General features: G+C 46.8%; 1 long non-coding RNA gene across 1 annotated transcript; it reads right to left on the reverse strand.

Moving 5' to 3' along the window:
* Nucleotides 1-1,429: 1,429 nt before the first annotated feature.
* LOC129387844 (uncharacterized) lies at nt 1,430-13,875 on the reverse strand. Its single transcript, XR_008614997.1, has 5 exons — nt 13,810-13,875; nt 11,778-11,869; nt 6,612-6,719; nt 3,006-3,126; nt 1,430-1,872 (listed from the first exon to the last, which is right to left on the reverse strand). It is a non-coding gene; the product is annotated as an uncharacterized lncRNA (long non-coding RNA).
* Nucleotides 13,876-17,110: the final 3,235 nt, after the last annotated feature.

Below are 17,110 nucleotides of genomic sequence, written 5' to 3' on the forward strand. Positions count from 1 at the left end.
AAACTTCGCCAATCGGCTACAGATTATTGCTATAATACTCCAAGTGTTCCAAAAAAGGCATATTTTCCCCTTCCAAAACTGCTCCAAAATGCAGGTGTGCCTTCTCCTAAACTGCTCTAGAAGATTTATCCAACGCCAAGAACTGCTCCAAATCCTAAACTGTCTGGACAACCACTATTGGTGGCTTTCAAAAGGACAGATTGCATGGTGGGCTAGTTGGTGTGGCATTATTTACACAGTAGCTCATAAGGACGGTGGTGCAGTTGCATCAGCGAGGGATTACGTGAGCACTGGCATAACATTGAGAAACTAGCCTTATCAGGCCACCTTGTCGCGCATTGCGCACGCTGCGGATGCAAGCCTCTGTTTGACCGCACTCATTTGCTGGCCACAAACAATGACCAGCTCAACAGAGAAACTGAATAAGCTGCCGAGATTAGGAAAATAAATGGTGTAAGTTGCCCGTTAGTCTCCTTATCAGAGAAAGAAATGTTGATGGCATTTATTCTGGCCTTTGGGAACGCGCATCCGCGCGTAGCGGGTTGCTCCCACGTCGGTACAGAAAGGCCGAGCGCCTCTGGCGAATCGTGGGTCCGATGGACAGCCCGTAGCTGTGCTTCAAGGTCAGGGCTCCTTAGGGCAGCTTTCCATTTGCATGACCAACGCCGCCGCAGTCGCATAACTCGTCGCACTGCCAGAGCATGTGTTCCAAGTTAGCTACGTCTGAGCGTATAGCTCGCAAATATTGGTTGATCGTATCTCTGGATAGATTCTGTATAACAATGCAACGTTAGGGTATGCCCTGACCTCAAGTAACCAGAGCATTGAAGCCTGTGGTCTGCATAGTTTCCTGTGTGGCAGAGGTTATCTCCGTGCCATGTAAAAATGTTTCGCAAGTTCGTTATATGAAGAGGGAGGGTCCAACTTGTCCATAAGCTCAGCGTCGTGCCACACGGTAGCTACACGGTCGACTCCTCGCGCAGCTCTGTGGGCCGATTCATTGAGGTTTGGCCAGAGGTTGTCGGTCAGAGGTTGTCGAGACTGGAGGCTTGCCCAGCTTGCGGATGAGTATGGTGGTATCCCTTTTCCACATCTCGGTGCTCTTCAGTGTTTCCACATCTGGTCGACGACGTCCATCAGGCGCTCCACCGACTTTGTCAAGTTCCTCGATGCCCTGTTTGTAACTATCCGAACCCGGCGGTTGTAAATTAAGTTGTTTCTCTTTCTCTTGTTGCGTTAGCCACCTCCAGTTGAACTTGCTGAATTGATTGGTTTGCGCATCTTCCTTCTCACTTCCTTATGTTCTGCGACATATATGTGTGTATATATATATATATATATATATATATATATATATATATATATATATATATATATATATATATATATATATATATATATATGTAGCGCTGTGTCCCACCTGTTTCTCCATGTGTGCACGTTTCATGTGACGTCATAGAATTGTCCGCTTGGAAGAATTTTCTTATACCGTATTTGCTCGAATCTAGGCCGACCCCAATGCTAAGCTGACCCCCTAAAGTCTGAAGCCAACAAAAAGATATATAACCTCGAATGTAGGGCGAACAAAAAAATCAAAGACAGCGTTCACAAAATGCAAACAGTGCGGAGCTCATTCAACACATTAGGTTGGGGGAGTTGACTTTGCCATCACTCGGGGAGGCTTTGCTGTTCGAGCGTGATAGTTTATTTACAGTGAAGAAATAATAAGCCTTGCGACCTTTCGCACCAGCCCCTCGTCCATGTTCACGAATATCACAGTGATGGCTGTGCCATACTTAGTCTCGCCGTCTTTTGAAGGCCCGCCAAGTTCTTTTTTCTCAAAGACCATTTGAATACGGTCTTTGTGGACATCTGCAAAAACAAGATTTTATTTTTATAAGAGCGTTGTTATTCTAGGGTTGTTGCTTGGGGTAGTTGGTAATCCACTATAAAAAACGACGTACAGCCCAAAAGACAAGGACTGTAAGAGACGACGTACACAGCGCAGTATATGTAGTCTCACAGTCCTTGTCCTTCAGGCTGTGCGTAGTTTTTATCATGTTTTTATCATTAGGGTTGCCTACAACATGTCCTAGAAGGAAATGGATCAATAGTCGGGACACTCTTTTTCGGTCTAAGGAGACTCGGTTAAAGGGTCCATGAACCACCTCTTGGGCTTGCAGAGAAAACACAGACCCAATAGCTGACATTAATCATGAAGGGTGTTTCGCACGTCTTCCTACTGTTACTGTGTGAAGTAAGGGAAAATCTGCTTGCGAATTTATAATAATTATGTACAATAATAATTATAGCCCATGCTCGGTCACAAGGGTGAATGAGCAAGCAAAACGGCCTTAAGAAGGGTAAAATGCCCCTTTGTACAAGGTTAAAAAATTGCAGTTAGTTACAGCGTGCAATTACGACTAAGAATAAAAAAAGAGCAAGTCTTCGAAAGTGTCGCACGGCCATCATCAGCTTAGTTCCTAATGTCGCTAGCGAGTTATATGGCAATGAAAATGCAATGTAAAGTGCAAGCCGTGGCACAGTTAACATTTATGGTGCAATTAGGAGCTTTGCCAGTAATTGTTCGGTCCTGATTTGTTTGGATATTAAGAAGTTTTGTAGAATGTTTCCCCTGTATCTTCGGTGGACTAAAAATGAAGCCTTGCTTACAGTTGATTAAAATTAGGGGAAAGTTATGGACCAGGTGTAGACGAAGTTTCAAGCATGTGGAATAATTAGAGCCTCAGCAGTAGTAAATTACGTATGCAAGGGCTCTGGAGCATTCATGATCTAGAGCAACACTGCAGTGCGATGCACCCAAGACCATGCATGCACTGGATGACCCACATTATGAGCTCCGCTCACTTCTGTGTAGGCGCAGTTGGTCATGAGTATCTCTTGGTGCAGAATGTCAAGCTGTTCTATGCAGTCGTATCGTATATTCTTATATCGTATCGGAATTCCTTGGAATCATAGATATTGAGGTACGGGGAATCACTTACTGGTTTGGACAGACAATGAAGCATGTCCTACTCCCTCAACCTTCGCGGTCGCGGCTCTTGCCGCTTCTTCATTGTCGATCTTTATGAGCAGCTCACTGTCGCTTACCAATGTGGCGTTTATCTGCAGAAGCAATATTTCTTTCAGTCTTTCTGCTGTCTTACAACAAGATGCCATGAGTAAATGCACATCTTAGCAATATATACCGTACGTGAGCATATTAAAGAATATAATAAAATAAAAATTATGGCTATTTCATTTCTGAACTAAATTTCGCCGTCGCGGAACCTGACGCTTCCAAAGCATTGCACGACCAATGAAAAGAACCATGAAGAGGTGCAGAGTAGCGTGTGTCTGTCGCTACTCCCAGGGCACCTACAATCCGGTGGCATTACAATTGTTAGTAGGTACAGCGGACTGGGGCGTTTCTTGTGGCGCATGACATTTCTGTGCAGCCACGAGCAAGAACAGGTGCGAGAGAGAAATTATATCTGGGGGCCTTCGCTCCTTGATAATGTGACTTTGCCTAGGCACTAAGGAGGAGGTTTTTTGGCACGTGTTGTAGAATTGTCCCCTAGACATGCCGGCATTACGAAGTGCAGTCGAGTTTGTTTATGCTCCGCCACTGGCTGCCCGTGCGGTGTGGCAGTGGGCTTGGGTGCCCCGTTTGGTGATCACCGTGTCTGAACGGGCAATGTTCTGACTGATGTTGTATAAGTCACGAGTAGCTTTTTTTGTCGCAACGATAGATTACATTTTTTACAAGCACTGCTCCAGGAGGGCACATGTAACCAGCTAATGGAGGCCTCAGGAGAGCACCTCAGATTATAATAAAGCAGGTGGCTCAGGATCTACAGGGCACCCAAGGGGTAGTGGGGGGAACCAAAGCTAGAAAGAAGCAGGGCGGCCCATGTGTTGGGGCCGCGCAGGCCTCGGCGAACCCCAACCCAAGGACCAGTCCGGTTTCTAGCTTCGGCGTCCCCGTTGCCGCTTTGGTGTCCTGGAGGAACTGTCAATAATGTGAAATAATGACACGTTACCATTATTAAAAACAAAGCTGAACAAATATAATTACGTCCAGCCACCAACTTGCGACGCTAACTTCAGCAGTACCACACTCCGCGACTTCTGCCGGCACGCCAAGGGGCAAACGCATGAAACACGTGCTGAGAAACTCCTTTGTAGTGCCTAGGCCACTTAGGCAGACTCATATTCAAGGAGCAATAGTCCCCACGTTTCCTTTTTTCGGGCTGCACCTACTTCACCTGGATGTCACGCGGAGTCCCAACACCGTGAAAACTCACCGCGTCAAAGTGATGTGTCCGTGTTAAAGATGCTTTAATATTCCGAACCAAACTGATTTTTTTTTTCTGCATAGCCGCAGGCTGCCCCTTGCGGAAATGAATAGAAGATGACTGCCGCCGATCACTCAAGCACTAGCTACATGTATACAGTCGCGGACAAAATATTACGGACCATGAAATCTAAGAAAAAGCTGAATATCCCCGCAACCTCACAACGCAATCTGGTATTTGCATTTTGGACCTCGACTAGAATATGCTAACAACGTTGTCATGGGCAGTTTTATTGGTTACTGCTACAGGCTGCGCAACAATAACAGCTCTCCACGTCTTCTGCAACACACCACGCCCGTGCGAGGGGAATCACGGAACGCAACCGAGGAGTCCATCCGTCCGGCCTGTTCAGCGAGCCTCAACAGATTTTTTTGAAAAGTACATTCGTTCATGCGAGCCGAAGGTTAAAAAATTCGTCTGCGGTTACGTGGTTGCATTTCACGACATATTGGCTGGCGCGGACAATCGGTCTCGTGCGGCACTTTGCAAACGGTGCGAAGCGTGGCAAGACGGTCTCGCTAATCGTGATGCGTGGGTGGGATTCACAGCAGCCACCGCAGATCGACGTCCGTTCATGCAGCACTCTCTCCATCCAGACGACGCGCTCTACTCTGGCGCCATCGTCGCCACAAAGCACGCGTCGTGCGGGGCACTATGGCTTTCTTCTCGCGCTTTCGCCGCACCCTCCCCTCCCCCGCTTTCGTCCTCGCGATCTCTTCGCTATCGCCACATGTCATTTTCCGATGCACTCCGTGTCGCTCTTCGATCCTTCGCCGTTGTGCTCGTTCGCTCGGTTACGCTGACACTTGCGCTATGAGGCCATAAAAAATCAGGTCTATAGATACCGGGTTAATTGTGGGAGCAGCACTCATTGACCGAACTACAGCATTTGGTACTCTGAACCATTCTATTCTTTTGTATGAACTACGGTGACCTACGGCATCAGTGGTCGTCCCTTAAAACTTCATAGCTACATAACTAATTGGTCTCAAGTTATACATGGAAACGGTCACCTTTCATCGACTAACTTTATCAACTTTGGTGTTCCTCAAGGTTTTATTATTAGGTCCCTTACCGTTTCTGTTGTTTCTGTTTTCAACCTCATATTCCTCGCTCATTATTTTTACATACATTGCCATTTATCATACTGTAAACAGACGCTACGCAGACGAGGTGGCGCGGATGAGCACACCTCGATGGGCACTCGGCGTTCCTATACACTAAGAAATTGTGCAGCTTCCACAGTGCTGCAACAAGCCAGCTGTTTTACTCCTTAGAGCCAATGTTACATCCATTGTTTATTTATTTATTTACACAATATTGCAGGCAGCAATGCTGCCCAAGCAGGAGAGGGATTAAAAAAGATGCCTTTTCAACATATTTTCAAATGAAACATGAGATATGCATTCAACATTACATTGTAGTAAATGATTCCATTCTTCGCTCGTAAGTGGAAAAAATGATTTCTGAAAGATTTTAGTGCGGGCAAAGTATGACCGGACTACATTAGAATGAAAAATATGCGATGACCTTTGTAGAGCACGGGTAATAAATGTGGCATCCGTTACAGGAAGTACCCCGGCATAAAACATTTTCGTGTTACAATGCACTTGTTGTATGTGGCTACTATTCACCAGTCATGCAGGCGGAGGACAAAGCCGGTCCGCACCACGCAACATGGTCAGACTGGATCGTATGAGCGCGAGGACGCACACGGGCCCTGTCGGGCACAAAGCAAACGCTGCGCAATATGCACTACATCTGCGTGTAGCTGCGGTCTGCTACGTAGCGCAGATACGGCAGGGTGCCCCGACAAGTCCACTGGCTCAGTGCAGTGCTGCTCGCTCATGACAACCGCGTTTGGCTTACGTTTGGCGCGTCGGAGGTGCCAAAATCGGGGGCAGTGGCGTCTACATTACCATCCAAATTCAAACGTGAACTGCGCACCACGGTGACATATAGACGGCGGTGTCTTGTGAGCACGCCTCGCTCTGTCGTAACCTTGGCAGTGAAAGGCATCTGCTTCTGGCGAACGTATCGAAGTACTTTTCGTGACAAAGTGTTTATCAAATAGCCTATTTTAACTTCGAATGCTTTTCTACACTTCGATAAACATGTAAGTGGTTCAGGGCCCGCTTAGGTGCCTCTGAATTCGTAAACTTTACGTAAAATTGTTAGAGTTGATATATACATTAAGAGCTTGTGACAAAAACCAAGGAAGTGTATTTGAATTAACAGAAAGCAATCACTTACGCTCCCTTTGTGCGCTTCATTGAAGCTCTCGGTTTTTTCCTTTGTTGGAGCCAGGTCCCTTTGCTCGGTGATGATAAATCTTGTGCCGGCCCTTGCCATGATGAGAATCTGCGTGGTTGTGGTTCAGACTGATTATTCGCCTAGCGATGCCCGCGGCGCCGACAGCGGATTTTTCGCGACACTGGGCCTTTAGCGTACATGACAGGAGTGTGGCACAAAGACGACCGGAAAAGCTCGTGTCAACATTTACGGCGCATCGCCTGTGCACAGTGCCCTTTGGACGCCGTGACTAGGCGCGACCCCCCACAAATGGAGTGCAGGAGCTGCTGCGCTTGTCTCCTTGCTCACTGAAACAGCAAGGACAGCAAAGGGAGCAGGCGGGGAGAATGTTTGCGAAGAAATAGAGAGAGGGGAGGCTGTTCTGCCACCTACAACGCTAGAACTCAGAATGGCGCCCAAGCGTGCACTTAGTGCACGCTTGGGCACTAAGTGCACGGGCATTCTTAATGACTGTTTAATATTTTATGTTATGTTGGTACACTGTGTCAACTGTGAAGCGACTATCTATTAACCACCTTTACACATCCTAGCAACTCGCTAGTAACATGCTGTCGACTATGTGCCACAGATAGTTGACAGGATGTTACTAGCGAGTTGTTAGGATGTATAAGTGTGGGTAATAAATAGTCGCTTCACTGTTTTTAGCAAGTACATAAAAATTTTATTCAAGAGATAGTTTCTTTTGCAATTATATATTGCAAAAGTAACCTTTTATTATCTCTGAGTGCAATTATGTACTTCCTAAAAACTGTAAAGCAAGTATTTATTAACCACCTTAACACATCCTAACAACTTGCTAGAAACATCCAGTCAACTATTGGCCATGGATATGTTGCAGGCGTTTACAAACGGTTCATTATCCCCTGAATAAAATTTTTATGTACTTCCTAAAAATCTGTAAAATTTTTATGTACTTCCTAAAAATCTGTTTGCAACTGTCCAAAAACTCCTTGTCGGACTTCACTGAGCACTATAATGATGTTCCGAGTAACACACATTTGTTGCCGTTTAAAAATATATGTACCATTCAAAGGACTGCAGTAATTAATGAATAGCACGCAAGCTTCAATGAAAGCTACTTAATGTTCATAATGATGCAGCACAGATTAGCTGCACATTTCCTGCAAGGAGCATTCAGAGTCACAGCTAGAACACCTATACAAATCTAGAACTCTGCCGAACTCCGCCGACCAAAGTAGAGGTCACTCTTACGCTCAGCCGCTGGCTGCCCGCGCGGTGAGGCAGTGGGCACGGGCGCCCCATTTGGTGATCGCTATGTCTGGATGGGCAACGTTCTGACTGATGTTTTTTCGTCGCGACGATACATGGCATTTTTTACGAGGACTGCTCCAGAAGGGCACACGGAACCGGAAAATGGAGGCCTCATGATAGCGCCTGAGGTTATAACAAAGCAGGCGGCGCAGGATCTCCAGGGCACCCAAGCCGTAGCGGGGGCGATCAAAGCTGGAAGCGGGGCGGCCCGTGCGTTGGGGCCGCAGAGGCCGAAGCGTACCGCGGGTCTTCGCATAAAAAATTGGCACAGCCGATGTTATATACCCCTGGCAGGCGGAGGCCTCGGCGAGCCCCAACCCACGAAGCAGTCCGCGTTCTAGCTTTGGTGTCCTGAAGGCGCCGTCAATAATGCGAAATAATGACATGTTGTTACAGTTAGTAAAAAAAAACACGATTGAATATAATTATGTCCAGCCGCTAACTTGAGACACTACGTTCAGCGCTACCGTGCACGCCCCGCGACTTCTACAACACGAGTCAGAACTTTGCCTCTGGAGGTACGTCGGACAGGCTTGACTAACAGGCTTGACAGGCGATGACTAACTCAGCACCAGAGCCTGCGGCTCTGGTGCTGAGTTAGTCATCACTACTTAGTCATCACTACTATCATGATCACTGGGCACTGACGCCAAATAGGGCGTCAGTGCCCGCCGTTCACCTATTTTACCGCGCCGGCAGCGAGCGTCGGAACGTAAACATTCTCGTACCCACTCCGCAATGCCGGCACGCCTAGGGACAAACGCCTACAAGAAACCTCCTCTGCAGTGCCTAGGCAGAGTCATCTATTCGAGGAGCAAAAGACCCCAGATTTTCTCTCTCGCGCCCGCTCCTACTCGCGCCTGCGAGCAAACGACTGCGCGATCCTTCAAATAAACGTCTCGTAAAAGAACGATGTATATTGCGACTTCAGATTGGCATCGTTCTCGGAGAGCCAGGACACCTTGAAGACGCACCTGGCAAGCACCGTTCCGTCTCTCACAATGATTCATTCATTTCAGATTACAACGCAGTCAGATTTGTTGCCCAGTTGCGCGCAGCATTACTGACTGCAAGCACAATTTCATCACGCAAGGTATCTCTTCTTGCCCAATGGGTACCGTCACACGTAGGTTCAAAACAAATAATTGTTATTGCCTGTACAGTTATATGAAACGTGAAAAAGTATCAGCGGGCCACTAAAGTTGGAGGATAGAGGACTAGATTCGCGCACGCTTTGGAACGATTTGTCGTCTGTGATTGCTTTTCTTGGTTTGGTTATGCATTGTATGGGAGTAAACTTCACTGGAAGATGTAATATACTTGAATGGAAGCATTTTATGAAGGCTGTGCTTTAAGAACGCGTTATTTGTGTAGCCATATCCACTTTTTAGACGAAGCCTCTTACACCACCATCCAACACAAGCCTCGCAGATACATTTAACATTCTAGCCTCTATACATATACACACAGCGCCCCTTAGGAAACTCCCATAGATGGTGGCGCCATGATTTCCCTCTAGGTGTTATGGTGAGAAACCCTACGAGTGCGGCTCGCTGAGGTCTTTGGCGTACGGTTGGCGTGTCGCAGGCGCCAAAATCGGAAATAGTGGCGTCTACCTTAACATCCATGAACAACTTTGAACTGCGCGCCACGGTGACATATAGAAGGCGGAGCATTGTAAGCACGCCCCGCTACACTGTCGCTTTCGCAGTGCAAGGCATTGAAGAAGGAGCGGAAGCACCGCTAAGGCAGTGTTCGATTGCCAATAAGCTCCTTTTATCACAGCAATAACAGCATGGAGGGCCTTTAGTTTGCGCCTCCACCTTTGCCCACAGGCGCTGTCCCTTAAATGTTAAAAAAATTAAATTATGGGGTTCTACGTGCCAAAACCACTTTCTGATTGTGAGGCACGCCGTAGGCACTCCGGAAATTTCGACCACCTGGGGTTCTTTAACGTGCACCTAAATCTAAGTACACGGGTGTTTTCGCATTTCGCGCCCATCGAAATGCGGCCGCCATGGCAGGGATTCGATGCCGCGACCTCGTGCTCAGCAGCCCAACACCATAGTGACTGAGCAACAACGGCGGGTCGTCCCTTAAAGGTATCGCTTGCGTAACATGACGGATGTGGGGGGTTGGAATCCCCAGCAACCATGATGTTGTTATGCTTCGTTATGTCTAATGTTTTGCAGAACAGGGGCCCGAAACGTTGCCGCTCTCCCGGCGAACTGCATAGGTCTACGACAAAGAGGCCGCTCTCACTTTTCTTGGTTGGTGTAATTTCAATCAGGACGTGTTCTGTGTTACACACCGCAACATCATGCACGAAAATGTCGTAGTTTTGCCGAAAGGCGAAGCAACGATTGCGATAGCAAATCAGTAGATAGCTATATGAAGCGAGGATAGTTTTATCGGCCGTATAAACTTGTAAACATTGCCTTACTAAATAAATTAACAAGCATGCCGTCAGATTTTTTCTTCATGTCGCTTTACATTCGCAGTTTATTATTTTTTACTTCGCTTGAATGGACAGTCGACCCTCCCGTTACAAACGTGGTCGCGTTACATTCGACTAAATACGGTATGTAACGCCAGCGAGAAATCTGTCCCATGAAATTTCAGAGCATTCTACAATAACGGGCAAAGGATCTATCAGCTGCTCAGCATCGTGTCTAAGGGGATGACATAGCAATCTGCGAGCTAGCGCTGGAGCTCGCCACAGTACCGAAAAGCTGAATCCTTTTTCATGTAAACACTTGAGCTAGACCCTCCGACAGGCTTGATATTCGGCGTTCCATAGCTTTTGTCCGCGCTTTTCGACCGCTACCGCAGTAGCATCGGAAAGGGTTCGGTCTGCACCACGCTGTATACTCCGTTTCAGACATCAGGTGCAACGCTCTGCAAGCTACGCAATAAGTTCGATGACGAAAATGTATCACTCCGCCCGTTGCGTCCGGGCCTGGCTGCGCGCCAAAGGCGGATGCTCGCGCCAGCTTGCACGTGAAGCTGCCGCGACGGGCTGCCAAAAAAAAAAAAACGCAATGAAAAACAAATTTGAGGCGCGGCAGGTTCATATAAATCGTCATCGCCATTCTGTATCACCGCAAGCAGAAGTAGGCCTAGAGAAGCCTAAGGAAGAAGGCAATATGGCGTCGCCAGAGATGGCTGTAGACGAAAGAAGGCCTAGGCCGACGCCAGCTGAAGCATTCGGAGAAACTCCGAAGGCATGCAAGGAATTAGGCGAGAAGTGAAGTAGATAAGTAACGTTACCACGGAATTTGAGACACGGCAGGTTCTTGTGAATCCTCGTCGCCATTCTGTACCGTGGCAACCGAAGCCGGCCGACGGAGGAGCCCAGCGTCTGGGAGGACGACGCAGTGAGGTTGCGGAGACGCTTGTCCCGGGTGGGAGAGTCTGGTCAACGTCGCGTTTATTCGACTCGTATAGCATTCGAAAGACATGTTGCATCATGCCACTGGCTATCACGCAGTTGGCCATCATGCGATCATTGCAGATAATAGCGAGCGCTACTTTTGACACCAGGGTACAGCACGACACAAGAAAGAACGTCAAAATATTTTTAAGTGCGGACGCAGCCACTGCAGAAAAGTATCACTAGCCTCGATAGCGTTGCACCTGATTTTCTGAAACGGAGTATATATGTGAGGACACTCTCGAGACGCGATCTACCGGATAAAGTAGCAACAACGCGCGTCCAACAACGCGGGGTGACGGCAGCGGATACCTATCGACGGGACGACGCTTAATTATTGCCAAGAATCAAGCTCAGGCCACCCAACACCTACACAAACGCCCCAGGGTTGCAGCGCTTACCTTGATGGTGAGCAGCCACTGCTTTGCAGGTCTTGCGCGAAGCTCCACCTCGAGCGAATGCCTTGTCCGATCTATCTAGATGTACGATCTATCTGGGTACGACATAGAGAAAGAAAAAGAAGTTAAGAGTGGACACTCCCATACACCCCCAGCGGCCCAATCGACCCTAGCGCGCCTGGCGGTTGATGAGAGCAACTGGCCTGCACTTCCTGTTTCGGTTTCGCTGGCGCGAAATTTGGATTACCTCTCGTAACCGACGTTGGGCTGTAGCGGAAGCTTGTCATTTCAGACCACTTTTCGGCAGCCAAATGGCAACGCTTTTATTTGTGGCTTTGATTTAGCGATTCACTCTTTTGTCTAGTTCAATATTTGGTGTGAATTGAGGTAGTGACGCAATTTTTATTTCGATTAAGTTGTAACAGATGGAGATAGAGGTAATCATAATTCATTACGGCTTTATCCATCGCGCTTGTCTTCTGTGTTTTGGTACAAGCGCTCATATGTATCAAAGAGACAGAGTTTTCGCAATGTTTTTATTCCAAGTCAAGATAGGCTTCTTCTGGGTTCTGCCGTTGTCAAAGCACCACGACACAGCAGTAGCTGCCGTAGCTTGGACCGCCGGATGGCATGGCATCAGCACGGTCTCAAAATATCAATAAGTGCAGGCTTTGTTAATTACCAAAAACATATGTACACGTCATAACTGTACCAGGAAACCGCTTTGAATGAATAGCGAACCGATGCACAACATAAAACCACCAACACATCCTGACCTCTGACCCATATAACCCGGACTTACAAGGATAAATGTCAATACCCCGTACAGGGGTGTTCAAAAGTTCCCAGGCCGCTATCCTATTTAATCCCATGGAGGGCATCGCGGCCTGTGAAGTTTTGGACATCCCTGTACGTACTCAGTATAAGGAGTACATTGGTAGGCAAAATAGCAGTTCACATAAGCGTGATAAAGATACATTCGAAACGTCCAAATACGAGGCCTTTGTTCAAATGCGCGCCACGCCACGCCTACGCGACAATACGTTGTGCAATGTCTTCGCCACGAAAAAATGATAAGGAACCGAAAATTACTAGAATGCGCAGTACTTCCCAACACGGCCGCCGCAATAAGTACGTGCAGTAGTCATTGGTGACTTTTCCCCACCGTTACTTTTCTGTATAAACAATCCGCACGGACGCATACACCAGCCTCCGTCCGTGCGCCGTAGAAACACACCTCGCTAAAGTACCAAACGCAATAAGCTATGCTCGCTGTTTATGTCACATGCCATTGTTTGCAAGCAATATCGTTAAAATATTCAGGAGCCCTTACTCTATAAGGGAAACGAGCAAGCAAAACTTGGCTACAGCGTGCCTAACGTCCTGCTTTCTTTACTTAGGTAGCGCCCGTCCCCGGAACGCCGTTTTCGGTCTGAATCAGCGTGGCGTCTTTTATGTTCTTTCCAGCGTTCGTCAGCCTCTAGAACGGGCCAACGAAAAGACCGTCAACCGTGACGCGATCATTTAAACGCGGTTTAGGAATTCAATTTTCTCGAAACCGGAATTTTCCTGAAATGTGCAATTCATGATATTGACCCTAAGCGTTGTCCAGCAGATCGTTTTTAATCCACCAACACAAACTATTTCAATGGAACGCCGTTACCGCGGTTATCGCAAACAGCGCTGGGCAAGAACGGTTTACCCTCGCAAACGGAGACGCAGCGTCTCGATGGCGTCTGACAAGCTGCGAGTTGCAGTGCAGTGCACAGCCGTGAACCGTTGCAAGTTAATGGCAGCTTCGCGTCGTTTGATTATTTTCACGGAACGCAACCAACAAAGATTATGCCGTTCTCGGTGGGGATAGCAAGAAAGTACAGCTAGTACAGCCCTCTTGCTACGCGTTTCTTGAGGGGGCATGCTTTTCGCATTGTTCGCGTCTCGCCGCCTCATATAGAGCCGAAAACTGCTTTTTTTAGCGAACTTCGTCGCGCTCACAAGTCAATTACTCCAAGCTTCGCTTAAAAACGTGACTCACCTTTCTCACACACAAGAACACCGCCGCAGCCGACGACGTTCACGAGACGTTCCCGCTGGCACGCCGCTGGTGTCGTTGACTTCTTCTCGATGGACGAATGGTGATTGGTGTTGATGGCAGTACGAATGAAGAACAAAAAGCACGGACGGTGCCTTCGATAAATTCTGTTTTTATGTATCAGAAACACGCCAAATTTGGGTGTATAATTATTATTTTGTAAAGCGATTGAGGAGAATTCATTACAACATTTTATTTTTTTTGCGCCTGCGTCCTCTGGCGTTTGGTGAGAGCACTAGTTCGTTACGTAGCCATGACGTAGTTCCTGAGGCCAGATTTTTCGGAGTGTCCGCTCTTAGCCTTTTTCTTTCTCTATGGGTACGATCTATCTAGATGTATATGTAGAGGCTAGATGTGCGCGATGATGATGATAGTGAAACCTGAATTAATGGCACAAACCCACTGTGGGTGACAGGCCACGAACCGGGTGGTAATATGATTGAGAAATCAAATAAAGTAGTTAATAAATAAATAAATACATAATAAAAAGGGGAAATACATGAATATTCCAAGATGAGAAATAAACCGATAATAAATGACATAAAATAGTGTATAATAAGGTAGTCAGCCTTGCCTAGATAGGAATATCGTAACACAAACTTATTAATAAAATACACAGAGGATAGACGTAAAAATGAGCAAGTTTCGAATAATAATATTATTAATATAACTGTCAATTTTTGTTTTTGCTTTGAATTTTCAATATTTACCGCTTATTGAAGGAGAAATATATCAGTCATGGCAAATGCGAAATAATAACAAGGCAATCTTCTGGTGTCACAGAGGAAATTCTAACTGGCTCGGCAAGAGTTCTTGTGGCTGTATCCTAATACCGTTACTCCAAGTGAGAGTACAACACTACTGTGCAAAGGCAGTCCTAGATTTCGAAGCAGCATTTATAAACATAGTTTTCGATGAGTAGAAAACCACCGACACGATAATAAAAAGCGATCGATGGATTCCGGCTCATTGCAGAGGTGGCATAAAGGGGAAACCGCCAGACCACATCTGTGCCCGTAAAAGTTAATTGGTGGGATACGGCATCGCCGCCTTGTGCATGATACTTTGAATTGCCAGTTAGAGCACCATTGTCTGTTGCAAGAATAATTTACATGCATAAAGTCTGTAGATGTTGCTAATGTGAGTTTCTTTCCTTTTTTTTTTTTGTCTTCGGTCACAGAAAACTGCTTATACCTGGCTGCAGTGAAACGCGCAGTTGCCGGCTGCACAGATAACCGTTCTGGCAGATTGGCCAAGAACCGTGTTGTTCAATATAGAAATAAGAAAAATACTTATAAATTATTGTAACACGATTTGTGAATAGGTATATGCGAAATATTAGATAATAGCGTATGATTTTAATAGAATGGAGGAATAAATCAATAAATATATACCTAATCTATCTTGTAGAAATAATGAAACCTCTTGTTCTGATTCATAGTTGAAATCTTTGTCCTCTTACAATGAAGCCCTGGATGGCATCGACAACCTATTGAGACAGAAGCTAAATAAAAAACAGAAAAAAAAGAAGAGAAATGATAAATTAAAGAACCTTCTGCGCGACAGACAAGGTCTCGGAACCGCGTACGCGGCGGGTGCCCAGACCAAAGCCACCTAGAAAAGGTGCTTTGCCCAGACCCACTAAAAAGACGCCGGACTCGAATCTTGTTGATTTTGAAAATAAAAGTTTACTCTCTCTCTTCTGCGTGCCAGCCGTTGGCACTTGCCCGCAGAAGTGATCTTACGATGACTTGTCGAGGTGCACCAGACAGGTGAGTCAACATAGACGAGCCAGACAGGCGGAATGAAAAACGAAGTGTTTTAGCATACCTGAATAGTTCACGTGGCAGGAGCACGGTGCTGCCAGACAAAAGGATGTTTCAGACGAGGGCATTATTTCGTAATAATTAACGGTGTACGAGGGTGGTCGTGACGTCGTCCAATCGTCCAAAGAACAGGCCTGTGTGCGGGCCAGGTCACGGTGGGCTATAGGCTCTGCCCGTACCATACGGCAACACTGTGCGGTGATGGCGTTATAGATAGGCGGATCCCTCTCGAAAAAGGTCACCCTCTATACCGTAACGTGAGCGCTTTACGTGTTCGAAACGCCCACCGCGCACCGATTAGCCTCGTTCCCGACCCGATGGCAAAAACGCACCCCTCGATGGAAGACGGTGCGCGTTAAGGGAGTCGTTATTCGGTGTGCGTGTGTGTGTGTGGGGGGGGGGGGGGGGGGGGTGTAACTCTAATATAACGATTCCGAGACTCGGTGTCAGAGATAACGGCTGTGCATCTTGCGCACAAAGTACCGGGAATGATTCTTTGGCTTGCTCGAGTTGAGTGTCTCGATAACGACGTAGTCAGAATCTCGGCTTTCAGGTTATGGGCTTTCCCCTGGAGGCCCTCTGGTCTGGTGTCCGTCGCCGCTGTTATAGCACTGCAGAGACCGAGAGAGCAGCACTATGTGCGGAACTTTTCCGAAAGCGAGACTCGATTAGCTAATCCGCGTGGTGCGATAAGGTAACTCTGATAAGATGACACTCTCCCGGCGTGTGATGAATTTGAAGAGCGCCCGGCTATCACGCATATATTTATTAACTGCCGCAACCTACGGATCGATGCAAATTCTTCATCGTACATTGTAAGTTTCGAATGCCATTTCGTCCGGCCCTTTTGCTTGAAGAAGCGAGCTTTAGTGCCACGTTCCAGCGTTTGCAAACGCACGATCGACAATAGGCGTACTTTACAAATTCTTACGAAGTGCAGTAGCATACACGGTAAAAGACACCGCGTGTTTTTGGTCGGCATTGGGCTGCTGGGGGAGAAAACAAAAACAAATTAATTTAAACTTCAGAGCCAAATCGCCGGCAAGTAGTGAAAATGCACGACGTGGCCTCGATGTGAAACGAATTGTGCTTGCTCTAGTCACGTGTTAACGTCCGATTAACAATGTTAATAGCATTTTGAGAAGTTAGGACATTACACAGACATTGGTGTATTTCTTGTATTGTTTCATTAAGCTGCAACTACGCTGAATACATTTCTATTTATTAGTGTTCATCAGCTGTTTCGTGTATATTTGCCGCAATCGTGCATTCAAACCCCTCTGAGGTATAGCGGTTCGATATATATATATATATATATATATATATATATATATATATATATAGCGATTTTGGTGCTCATAATGCCGCGTCTATAGTGCGAAGGTCGATGACGATAAGATGATATATCGGTATTTAAA

The sequence above is a fragment of the Dermacentor andersoni genome, chromosome 3 (genome assembly GCF_023375885.2).
Source record: "Dermacentor andersoni chromosome 3, qqDerAnde1_hic_scaffold, whole genome shotgun sequence".
Classification (NCBI taxonomy): Eukaryota; Metazoa; Arthropoda; class Arachnida; order Ixodida; family Ixodidae; genus Dermacentor; species Dermacentor andersoni.